This window comes from Rhinolophus sinicus, linkage group LG03 (genome assembly GCF_036562045.2).
Source record: "Rhinolophus sinicus isolate RSC01 linkage group LG03, ASM3656204v1, whole genome shotgun sequence".
NCBI classification, from domain to species: Eukaryota; Metazoa; Chordata; class Mammalia; order Chiroptera; family Rhinolophidae; genus Rhinolophus; species Rhinolophus sinicus.
Window position 1 is genome coordinate 137,957,587 of NC_133753.1, and position 12,355 is coordinate 137,969,941.

The 12,355-nt window shown below is 34.3% G+C and overlaps 1 long non-coding RNA gene across 12 annotated transcripts in view; it reads left to right on the plus strand.

Moving 5' to 3' along the window:
- LOC109448683 (uncharacterized) overlaps positions 1–12,355 on the plus strand; it is a 148,723-nt gene that overhangs the window by 16,638 nt on the left and 119,730 nt on the right. For 8 of the 12 annotated variants that reach the window (XR_012494998.1, XR_012494992.1, XR_012494996.1 and 5 more), the window contains one exon: positions 8,603–8,784. This is a non-coding gene — a long non-coding RNA (uncharacterized LOC109448683). The remainder of the gene's footprint in view (positions 1–8,602; positions 8,785–12,355) is intronic. The other 4 variants (XR_012494993.1, XR_012494997.1, XR_012494994.1 and 1 more) reach the window with 3 other exon arrangements.

The following is a 12,355-nucleotide window of genomic DNA, read 5'->3' on the forward strand; positions in this document are numbered from 1 at the left end:
TAGCATTTTAAATGAATCTTTAATCATCCCTCTGGTTATTTCCCTATGATACATTATTAGAATAGAAATTACTTGGACTGAGGGTATAGATTGTTTTTTAAGGTTCTTGATATTGATTGCCAAATTGTTTTTCAGAAAGATTCTTCCAGTTAAAAATTTCTCTGTAGAGGCAGCATTCTAATTCATGTTACATGAGCAAATAAAATAGAACAACAGTCTTTTCCTTGTGTTCTGATGGCAGTGGTAGCGTTTTGCATATACTTAGTCTCTCAGAAGTATTTTCCCAACTGCAGATGTGAAATAGGCTGGTTATACAAATCTATTTGTTTCCCTTCTGTAGTGCTGAAAATTATATTGATTTAATGATCTCAAGTTATACTTTTTATGCAATTAGTTGTGTAGTAAAAACTAATATTGTCATGTGCTAATGTCTTTTTTCCCTCTATTGTGCTATGGTAGTAGTCCATGCAATATCAGCAAGTTTATGCTTTTCCTGTGCTTTGCTGAAAGGAAGAAGGAACATCTGTTTCCATTATATATCTGCATCATAATGATAACAATTAAATAGCTATTATGGTATTATACAGTAAATATATTTTGCTGAATGACCTATACTTTCCTGTTGGAAAATTTCAGAGATTTCAGAGGCACTTAGTTTTTACAGGTGGTTTCCATGTAGAAGTTTAGAAAGAACTTTGCTTGCTTTAGGTAAATCATTGCAGTTCCTTTCCATCTCAGTAAAAACAAACAAACAATCCTAATCGTTCAATGCTAGGCTCTCAGATGTGACTCTTGAATATATTTTTCTTAGGGATATGTTTAGTGTACAAATTATTAGGTATCTCTCTCAGTATTCTTACATGGGTTAATCAAGCTACTACTCACACAGTTCATTTTGTGTTTTGAGCCACTTGTGTATTTTTTACATTTTACTAAACGGGAAGATTGGAAAGAGATATCTTTACAACCTATTTCAATCTTTTTTTTTCTTATATTAAGGAAGCATAGTGATACTTACCTTTCAGGCTCAGCAGGAGAATGTTTGAAAGCACACACTATTTCCATTGACCTTTAAAATTCCAGGAAAATGATAAATGTTTTGGTGGTTACTTAAAAAATGATTATAAAGTATTTAAGACAAAAAATGGTGTGTGTGTGTGTGTATATATATATATATATATATAATCTATATTATCTATCTATCTATCTATCAATCTATCATCTATCTATCTATCTATCTATCTATCTATCTATCTATCTATCTATCTATCTATCTATATACCCCATGTACTCCAAACTCAATTTGGGAAATAAAAAGTTATCAGTACAATTGAAACTCTTCCTGAAGAGATAATCATTATCCTAAATTGATGATTATAATCGTTTTTGTCTTGTACATACTATTTTTACGTGGTCTAAAAATTTGACATAAGTGACTTGTCCTTTTAAATGACTGGGCATGTTTCTCTGCTTTACTTTCCTCACCTGTGCAGTTGGGGATAGATCTATGTGTTTTCTGATGGCTTTCTAGCCATAATTAAAGTTTTTTGATTACCTCTTCTTTTCCATATGAAAAACAAACAAACAAACAAACAAACAAACAAACAAACAAACAAAAAACAAACATAAGACAAAGTCCCAAAGAGATTAAGTAAGTTGCCCAAAACCATATACTAAATCACAGAGCTGGGACAGAAACTCAGTCTCTTGATTTCTATTCAAGCACTCTTTTCTTTAGTTCACATTATCTGTCATCTTTTGGGTACCAGCTGACTGACCACTGCTGTAGACTGTGATTCAAGACTATCCACAGGCTTGTATGATTTTTGTGATTGTGCATGCAGGAAAGGTTTTTCTCTTAGAATACCTTTTCTGTGGGGAAAAACACTGGAGCCATATCAGCCTGGGAGTTACTTATAGAAGAACTCTGTGTGTCTTGCAGAGCCTGTGGTTCTCTTCTGCATTTTCTGGACTTCCCTGGAAAGAATGATAGTTTGAGTATAGTGAGGTATTCAATAGGCACCTTACCTTACAGTTAATTTTCTGATCTCTTCACGGTAACTGGACCAGGAAAATAGGGATGGGCATAAACACAAGTGTCTAAGTGTACGTGTATCTAAATTTCAATATATTTTGGCAGTCAGGACTTCAACAAATTACTTCTTCCTTTTTTATGTGGCTTATGCTATGGTCAAATCACAAATGACTTTCTGTTTGAAAATGAGTTTGTTTCTTGTTTCTATTTAGCAGCAAACTTATAAGAGCAGAAAAGTGAAAGTAGCTCAGAATAATGTGAAAACACATTTTAAAAATTCTTTTTGGAGAAAAACCCCATTCTAAAACTGGCAATTTAGAATTACATGCGTGTATGTTCTCTTTCAGGTTTTCATTCTAACAAATTTAGTGCATTCTTAGTTGAGATGAGTAAGCGTGGGCCATAATATTCACACAGTGCCATGTCTCTTCTATGAAAAAATAGCAATATAACTCTAGAGGTGAAATTCTGTACCTATTATAAAACCATCTTTTCCCAAATATGTTGCTTCAAGACCAAAAAGTTGGTTTAATAAATTATTTGTTTCCTTCTGTAAATACATACTTGGAAACTTGTAATAGTAGTAATTGTTCTTTTCAGGGGAGATGAAGCTGCTAATAGCAACTTTGTCAAAGCTATAAATATTCTCAAGTTAGTTGTGTTTTAACAAGCAAACCAGATAACACATTTTTTCTTTTTCTGAGTATTTTAGGTCAATTATCTTATGTGTTCAGCAGCTTCTGTTATAGTAGGAAAATTTCTCCAGTATGTTAGGATGGGGAGGAGAGACCCAATGTAATCAGATACCAACATTCAGATTACCCCTTTCATTTAGTCTAAATTATTGCTTTATTTGCTCACACTCACTAAATATGATTTCTTTCATTTCTATAGCATTTCTATCTGCAGGGAAAGTGGTGTGTGTGTGTGTGTGTGTGTGTGTGTGTGTGTGTGTGTGTAAACATTTCAAAAGGTAATTCTTGTGTAGTTGAGAATTCTGGTGAACATCTATAATATGTAATATAAGAAATTTTCTGCACTGGTTTGATTTCCCCATGTTGCTCCAGCAGGTATGTGAAACTTAAGAGAAAAGGTGTGGGTAAAGGAAACTAGCCCTGACTAACCTGTTTTCTCCCTGACCACAATATGAATCTGTAAAGTGGTGGTGAGAATATGGAATTTTACCACCAAACCAGTAATGCAACAACCAGAGGCAGACCCCGGTGAGACAGAAGAATCTATATAGTCCATATACAATCCATGCGTGACCTCACTCTCTTATTTATAATAGTTCTCTGTAGAAAGGATATGTGGTGTTTACAAAAACAACAGCAGAATATGGTAAAAAGATAAAACAATTTTTTTGCCATATATAGTACCAGGATTATAGGCACTTAAATATCTGCACTGTTTCTGCTCAGTTCTTAATAACTTCGCTTTAGACCAAGTTGAGATCATGTCCTAATATTAGGTTGGTGCAAAAGTAATTACGGTTTAAAAGGTTAAAAATAATTGCAGAAACTGCAATTACTTTTGCACCAACCTAATAACTTTGGCTGTATATTTTTTATTGATACAACCAGTACGCAGTTTCCAGCTGTGACCTCCGAATTTATTTCTGAGTAAAAGGGGTAGAATTTTCTTCTATTAATGTTAGATTTGTGCTTTGTAAACTTTTGTTCAGGCCCATTTTGAATTTCAAGCTCATTGGGATTATTTCCCATAATTCTTAGGAGAATTATGTTACTGTTGTGCTTATTGTTCTTGAGGTGTACGTAGTTAACACTTATTTATTGAGTTCTTATTATGCTTAAGGTATGGGAGGTAGATAAAGGCATAGTGCCTGTCCTCAAGGGGATAATAATTGATGTGGTCTTTTGCCAATAATTTAACAGATTATATTAATGTAATGTATTTGTGTGCTTTATTAATATTACTATATTAGGACTTTAAGAGAGAAAAAAATTTTACTTTTCCATTGCTGTTCTTTACCTTCTGAAAAAATTCTTAGAATTATGATTTGGGATCAGTCAAAATGACATTATTTGTAATAAATATCTTGAATAAATAGAATATGGCATTTGCTAACTTTAAATCAGTTTTTAAAAAAATGTAAGATCTAAGAATTTTTCTTAATACTCTATTTTGTTGAAATTAAGTATGCCAATCTAATTCTCTCTCTGTAAATAAAAAGTAATTGCATAATAGTGTTTTTGGAAAAGTGGCTTTAATGTTGCTTATTTAGCAAGAAGCACATTCCTTTTTTACAACTCAACAAAATCTATTTAAGTTAAAATTAGAAACTATACTAAGTATGGAGGCAGAACATGTTTTCATAAATATTTAGGAAAAAAACTATGTTTGGTGTTGACCCCATGTTAGTTTTGGTGCTAATATTATTGAATTTCTTATAGCATTGAACATGTTTTTATAGTTCACCAAAGTTTATTAAAAGGTGCTAAGAATAATTACTGTTTGGCTATCTCATAAGCAAATTTTCCAACAAATTTGACCAATGTAGATAGCTGTTTAGATAATGAGGTTAACAAAAGAGGTTACTACCACTCTCTCTATAATAATTGCAGTCACTTTGGATTTAATTATATAGTTTCTTCTATTTCTTTACATGTAGATATAAATTTTAGTTTATAAGTCCTATTGCAATTAGCAGTGGAAATACAATTTGTATCTTGTGGAGCATGTTTGCATGATATAATGAGGCCTTTTGAATTTTGGTGATAGACTGGGTTTTGCATTATTTACACATTTCTCAAAATGAAGATATAAATTCCAACATAAGTCCCTTTCCTATTAGTTACATTTTCAAGATGTATATTTTAAATGTGTAAGATTTATATTTAAAAAGAGGCAAAAAGCAAATCAGAAATACCTGGTAGAAGGTTATAGTGGAATATGCCATACTATTAGAGTTAACCTGATGGCAGTCTAAGTTGTAAAGATAGTTGTTTTTTGACTGGTAGCGATTAGTGATCTAAGGGAGTGGTATTGTTTGAGCTTTGAAAGCTGCATACCAACGAATTCGGTGACAGAGCCAAAAGTTACCAAGATCCTATTTGTATTTCAGTTCCAATATTAATCAGTTTAAATGTTAAATGTGTTTTGAGTTTTGACAAATGGTTTTAAAATTTTGAAAGTCATGCATTAAAAAAAAAGTTTTATTGGGGAATATTGGGGAACAGTGTGTTTTTCCAGGACCCATCAGCTCCATTTCAAGTCAGTGTTTTCAGTCTAGTGGGGGATGCAGCTCACTCAGCTCCAAGTCAGTCAGTTGTTGTTTTCAGTCTGGTTGTGGAGGGCGCAGCTCACTGGCCCAGGTGGGAATCGAACTGGCAACCTTGGTGTTATGAGCACTGCACTCTATCTAACCACTGAGCAAACAGGCCGCCCAGAAAGTTACGCATTTTATAGTAAGGAATTAGTCAAAGGCAATGTTTCTATATATAGCATGTATGACCAAGACTTTTGTTTTTATATAAGCTTGCCTAATTATTTGTCTTACCCCAGAGAAGTGTAAAAAAACCTCTTAATGTATGAATTTTACTTTTTTTAAAATTTTATTAGTTCCAGGTGCACAAGACAAAGCAATACTTAGACGTTTATCATTTATATTCCTCACACTGTGTGAACCCCCCTCCCCACTGAATTTTACTTTTTATATAGTTATTAAAACCCTGTTATCATTATATGCTAAGCATAGCTCAGACATTATTTAATCTATTCATGCAAAATATAAAATTTATATTTTACTGAGGAAGAATTTGAGACTTAAAGATGGTTGTGTTTTGCTCAAGTCACATAGTTGGTAAGTAACAGAGCAAGGATTTGAATTGAGGTATGTCACTACAGAGGACATTCCTGACCTATGCTGATTTCATAGCTCCTTATCAAGTAACTCACTATCTAGCTTTTGATTTTGCTGTGAGTCAAATTGTATTATCACAGGCACATAAAACTCCATAGAGCAACACTCTTACAAAACAGAGGAACCGCTACATAATTTCATGTTATTCTCATGTCCCAGTATTTATAGGATGATAACATTCTCCAATGTTTGCTTATGTGATGCTGTATGTGTAAATGGTACTATATAGGATGGAGAATGACTCATATCTCAGAGGGATTTTTGGCATTAGGTTGTCTTAATTATTAATCGCACGTTTGCTACCAGATTGAAACATGAATAGCAAGAAATTTTATTATTTCTGATTTACAGTCTTTCTTTAGAATGTTTTTGTCTAGTGACTTCCAGGGAAATAAAAATAATGGTTTCCTTTAGTAGGTATATTATTTTGCTAGGGCTGCTGTAACAAAATATAATAAATGGTGTAGGTTGAGCAATAGAAATTTATTTTCTCTCAGTTCTGGAGGCTAGAAGTACAAGATCAAGGTGTTGGCAAGGTTGGTTTCTTCTGATGGCTGTGAGGGAGAGAATCTATTCGAGTCCTCTCTCCAAGCTTGTGGTAGTTGGCTGGCAATCTTTGGTGTTCCTTGGCTTGCAGATGCATCACCCTGATCCTTGCTGTCATCTTCATGTGGTGTCCTCCCTGTGTATGTCTGTCTCTATGTTCAAATTTCCCCAATTTGTAAGTATACCAGTCATATTGGATTAGAGCCCATCCTAATGACCTCATCTTGATCATTTGCAAAGGCTCTATTTCTAAATAAGGTCACATTCTCAGGTACTGGGGGTTAGTACTTCAACATCTTTTGGGGGAATGCAATTTAACGCAGAACAGTGTGCAATTTATTTTCTACTAGGTTTGAAAACTCTTTAGTAGTGGTTATATATATATATATATATATATATATATATATATATATATACGTTTGCAGTTTATCAAATGCAGTTTATCAAATCGTTGGTATTAACTGAGTCACGTCTGAATATTTGTTTTGGAACAAGATTGATTTCACACTAATATTCTTGTAAGAAATTGTAGGAAGAACAAACTGGAGAGCTATTCAGGAAGGCTTTCAATAGAAGATATGATTGGATGTCACAATGTGTGGGGCACATAATGAGTTCTTCGTATTGCATGTACAAGATTGGTATAGCTAGTGTTATGATGAAGTTGAGATATAGGTAGGCATTCAGGGCAAGAAGATGTTACAAAGGCAGAAAGGACATAGGTTTAGGTCCTGATGTAGGAAGGAGTATTTTATGTACAAGGTTACGTGGGCTACAGTGGTAAAGGGAGACTTTGCGGCCAATTTTGTTGTCATGGAATCGTGGCTTTGGCCCTTTACGCTTAATTCCACTTTCGGCTAAGTTTCAAGGAATTGCTCTAGGATTTATTTTTAATTTTATCAAGTAGAAAATCTAAAATATATCAGTAACAAGAAGAAAAACATGACCTGTAAACCCACTACCCAGAGCTAGTCATTATTAATATTTTGGCATCTTGATGTAATTCCTATGCAATTCCTGCCATGCTTTTTCATTGAGATTATATCATGTAAACAGTTTTCTAAAACATGTTAGCATCTGTAGTATTCTCTAAATATATATCTGAATTTGAGACCGTTTTGGTAACAGACCTAATAGTCCTTAGCGGTGAATTTTGTCACCATAATTACATAAATGTTAGGTCCAGCCAGTTTTATCTCATGTGATTTGGCCCTTTGCCTTCAGTCTTGTTCTTCCTCCCATCTTTCCCACTGCTGTCAAGATCTTTTTAATGATCACGACATTCCCTGGCTTACCTCCTTTTGTCAGGACAGAGGTCTAGCTCTTTAGCATAATAAAGCATTTCTGTGATCTTTCTCATGCCTTTTCCTTCTCATCTGCTACTTTCCAAAAGTTTCTTGAAGTTCTCAGAATATCATGTACCCTTTGGCACCTCTGTAATTTTTTTCCTCTTCCTTCCACCAAGAATGCCCTTTCTGTATTTGTCCCTCTGTCCAGCAGCTACTTATTCTTTAGTACTCATCTCATACAACATTCCTCTCTAAAGCCTTTATTCTAAGCCAGTTTTCCCTTCCTTTTAGTACCTGTAGCACTTTCTACAAAACGTTACAAACTGATTACAGGGTGTTATGGTGGCTAATTTCCATCTTTATCTTTCTTACTAGACTGAGTTATTTAAGAGCAAGAACCATGTGTTATTTACACTAGTATGCATGGCACTTAACGTAGTACCTAGCAGGTGTTTGAGCAAAACATTTGCGGAACGAATAAGTAATTTTGTCTTGTCATCTAATACTGTCCTGTCAGGAATGGTGGCTGTAGCTAGAATAAGTGATAATTTTTCAGGTAACAGTTGAGGGAGTAAGATGACTAGTTCAATTCAATTTACCAAATATTTATTAAGCATTTATAGTTTGTAAGATGCTCAGCTGGGCCTTGTTGAAATGGGAAACCAAAATGAAGGGAACTTTAGGAGTTTGCTAAAGCCTAGTGGAGGACTCCCAGATTTGGGGAGTTGGTGTGGGATGATGGTAAGGAATGTAATAAAGAGTTGTTAAAGAGAATCACCCATTGAAATGGAATGTGACTAGAAACATTTGTATAGTACCTTAAAATTAACAATGTTTATTTGTTTACAGGTGGCAGTGGGCATGCATTACAGATTGTAGCAGATATTCTCAACATTTCTATTGAAACTTCCTTATCTCCAGTTGCAAGAGGAAACCCAAGGCCTCATCCTGGTGGTAGCTGCCGCTGCCAAGATCTGGTATGACGCAGCGTTTTTCCGCCTCATCCTCCCTATTCTAGCAAAGGATGCAAGGTTAGAATTTAGCTGTCTGTTATTGCAAACAACTGTGTAGAACTGAAAGTGGAATGTATCAATAATATCAACATTGTGATTTCTTTCAGATTGTGTACCATGCTTTGTTATTTTTATAATTGTTCACTGAAGCCCCAAATAGTGAGTGCCTTTCTCATCATAGGTACTTAGTATTGAGATTTTGTTTGAATTGTGTCTAGTTGTTTACCGCTTCTTTTTTTTAAAAAAGAGAATTTATAAACTTTTATTAATCCAAATGTAGGAAATGTAGGTCAAAGAAAATGTATTGTAAACTGAAAACATATAAAAATAATCATAACAACAATTTTCAGCATTGTTATAGCACTTACTGTGTATGTATTAAATACCGTTTAGCACTTTACATTTATTTATTCATTCTAAGCTAACATTTCTCTGAGGTAGTGTTAGTACCCTCATTTTATGAAGGAGGAAGTTAGGGAACAAACAGATTGACCGAGGTCACACTAATAACTAGTGAAGCCAGGATTTGAGTCCAGGCAGTTTGACTCTAGAGTTCAAAATATGTCCAAATATATAATTGATTACAATAAATGTTAATAGATTAAGCTAACCTATAAAAAGACATAGATTATCAAATGGGATAGAAAAACAAAGTTTAGTTATATAATGCTTGGCAAGAGGCACACCTAAAGCAAAATCACACAAAGGTTGAAAATTATAAGGACGGAAAAAAATATACCCCAGTTAGACAAAATAGAATTTCAAGGGGGGAAATATTAAAGGATCAAAAGGCCCCCTACACAGTTTTAAAAGAAAGAAACGGTCCACCAAGAAGAAATAATATTCATGAACTTGTATGACTTTTAATATGGCCTTCAAATACTATATAAATCAAAAACTGAATAAATTCTAATGAATATTTGACATGTCCACAATTATGGTAGGAAATTTTCATATCTATTATTTTTAAAACTGCTGATTCAAGCAAAGAAGAAATTAGTAAAAATTGTTGAAGATATGAACAAAATTAACAGGTTTGATCTATTTGATACATTTAAGTCTTCACTCAACAAATGGTGAATAAACTCTTTTCTTTTAGTTTTAATATTTTTAACATTTATTTAGTATTTATTAATTTCCTACTATATGTCAGGCACTGATCTAGATACATATTTATCTTGAATCTTACCACGTTGCTAATTAATTTTTTTCCCTTTTTCATTGCCCTTCACCTTCCTTCCCTTTTTAATTTTGCAATTACAGTTGATATTCAATATTATTTTATATTAATTTCAGGTATATAATATAGTGTTTAGACGATTGTATAATTTAAGAAGTGATCCCCCTGACTAGTCTAGTACTCACCTGACACTATACATACTTATTAACATATTATTGACTGTATTCCCTATGCTTTACTTTACACCCCTGTGACTATTTTGTAACTACCAATTTGCACCTCTTAATCCTTTCACCTTTTCCACTCTGCCCCCAATCTATCCATCTATCACCCCAATAAATCCAGTACCCATCTGACACCATACATAGTTATTACAATATTATTGACTATATTCCTTATCTTATACTCCATATCCCCATGACTACTTTGTAGCAACAAATTTGTACTTCTTAATCCCTTATCCCTTTTCAGCCACTCCTTCAACCTCCCTCCCATCTGACAACCATCAAAATGTTCTCTGTATTTATGAGTTTATTTCTGTTTTGTTTGTTTATTTTTTCTTTAGATTCCACATAGAAGCAAAATCACATTGTATCTGTCTTTCTCTGTCTTACATCCTCCACTCAGCACAATACTCTCCAGGTCCATCCATGCTGCTGCAGATGGCAAGAACCCATTCCCTTCCATGGCCAAGCAATATTCCATTGTATACGAGTATATGTACGACCTCCTCTTTATCCATTAATCCATTGACAGACACCCAGGCTGCTTCCACATCTCGGCTCTTGTAAATAATGCTGCAATGAGCACTTGGATGCACATGCCCCCTCAAAATAGTGTTTTGGGTTTCTTCAGATAAATACCCAGAAGTGGGATTATTGTTTCCTTCTTTGTCTCTTGTTATAGCCTTTGTTTTAAATTCTATTTTGTCTGGTATAAGTACTGCTACCCCAGCTCCTTTTTCATTTCCATTTTCATGAAATAACTTTTTATATCCCTTTACTTTCAGTGTGTGTGTGTCTTTAAACCTGAAGTGAGCCTCCTCTAGGCAGCATATGTAAGGGTTTTGTTTTCATATCCATTCAGCCACCCTGTGTTTTTTATTGGAGCATTTAATCCATTTACACTGGAAGTAATTGTTGACAGATATGTAGTTAGTGCAATTTTATTATTCATATATATTTTTCCATCTTAAAGAAGTCCCTCTAAGATTTCTTATAATACTGGTTTGGTTATGATGAACTCCTTTAGCCTTTTCTTGTCTGGGAAGCTCTTTATCTGTCCTTTTTTTTTTTTTTTTTTAATTGGGGAATATTGGGCAACAGTATGTTTCTCCTGGGCTCATCAGGTCCAAGTCATTGTCCTTCAATCTAGTTGTGGAGGGCACAGCTCAGCTCCAAGTCCAGTTGCTATTTTCAATTCACACAATCCCATGTGGGAATTGAACTGGCAACCTTGTTGTTAAGAGCTCGTGCTCTACCCAACTGAGCCATCTGGCCACCCTGTCCTTTGATTTTAAATGATAGCCTTGCTGGGTAGAGTAATCTTGATTGTTGGTCTTTTCTTTTCATCACTTTGAATATTTCCTGCCAAACCCTTCTGGCCTGCAAAGTTTCTGTTGAGAAATCAACTGATAGTCCTATGGGAGCTCCCTTGTAGGTAACTGCCTTTGTCTTGCTGCTTTTAGGATTCTCTCTTTATCTTTAACCTTTGCCATTTAATTATAATGTGTTTCGGTGTGGGCTTGTTTGGGTTCATCTTGTTTGGTACTCTCTAGGCTTCCTGGACTTGTATGTCTATTTCCTTTGCCAGGTTAGGAAAGTTTTCCGTCATTATTTCTTCAAATAGGTTCTCAATTCCTTGCTTTCTCTCTTCTCCTTCTGGTACCCCTATGATATGAATGTTGTTATGTTTGATGTTGTCCCAGAGGTCTCTTAAACTATCATAACTGTTTTGGATTATTTTTTTCTTTTTGCTGTTCTGATTGGGTGTTTTCTGCTACCTTGTCTTCTAAATTACTGATTTGATCCTCTGCTTCATTTACTCTGCTGGTGATTCCTTCTAGTGCATTCTTCATTTCAGTTATTGTATTTTTCACTTCTGACTTGTTTTTTTTTTTATGGTTTCTATGTCCTTTTTTATGCTTGCTATCTCTTTGTTGAAGTTATCACTGAGTTTCTTGAGCATCCTTATTTCCATTGTTTTGAACTCTGTCTCTGGTAGATTGCTTGCCTCTACTTCGTTTTGTTCTTTTTCTGGAATTTTCTCCTGTTCTTTCTTTTGGGACATATTTTTTTGTTTCCTCATTTTTGCTGTCTCTCTGTGTTTATCTCTATGGATTAGGTAGGTCTACTATGTCTTCCAGTCTTGGCCGTGTGGTCTTATGTAGTAGGTGTCCTGTGGGGCCCA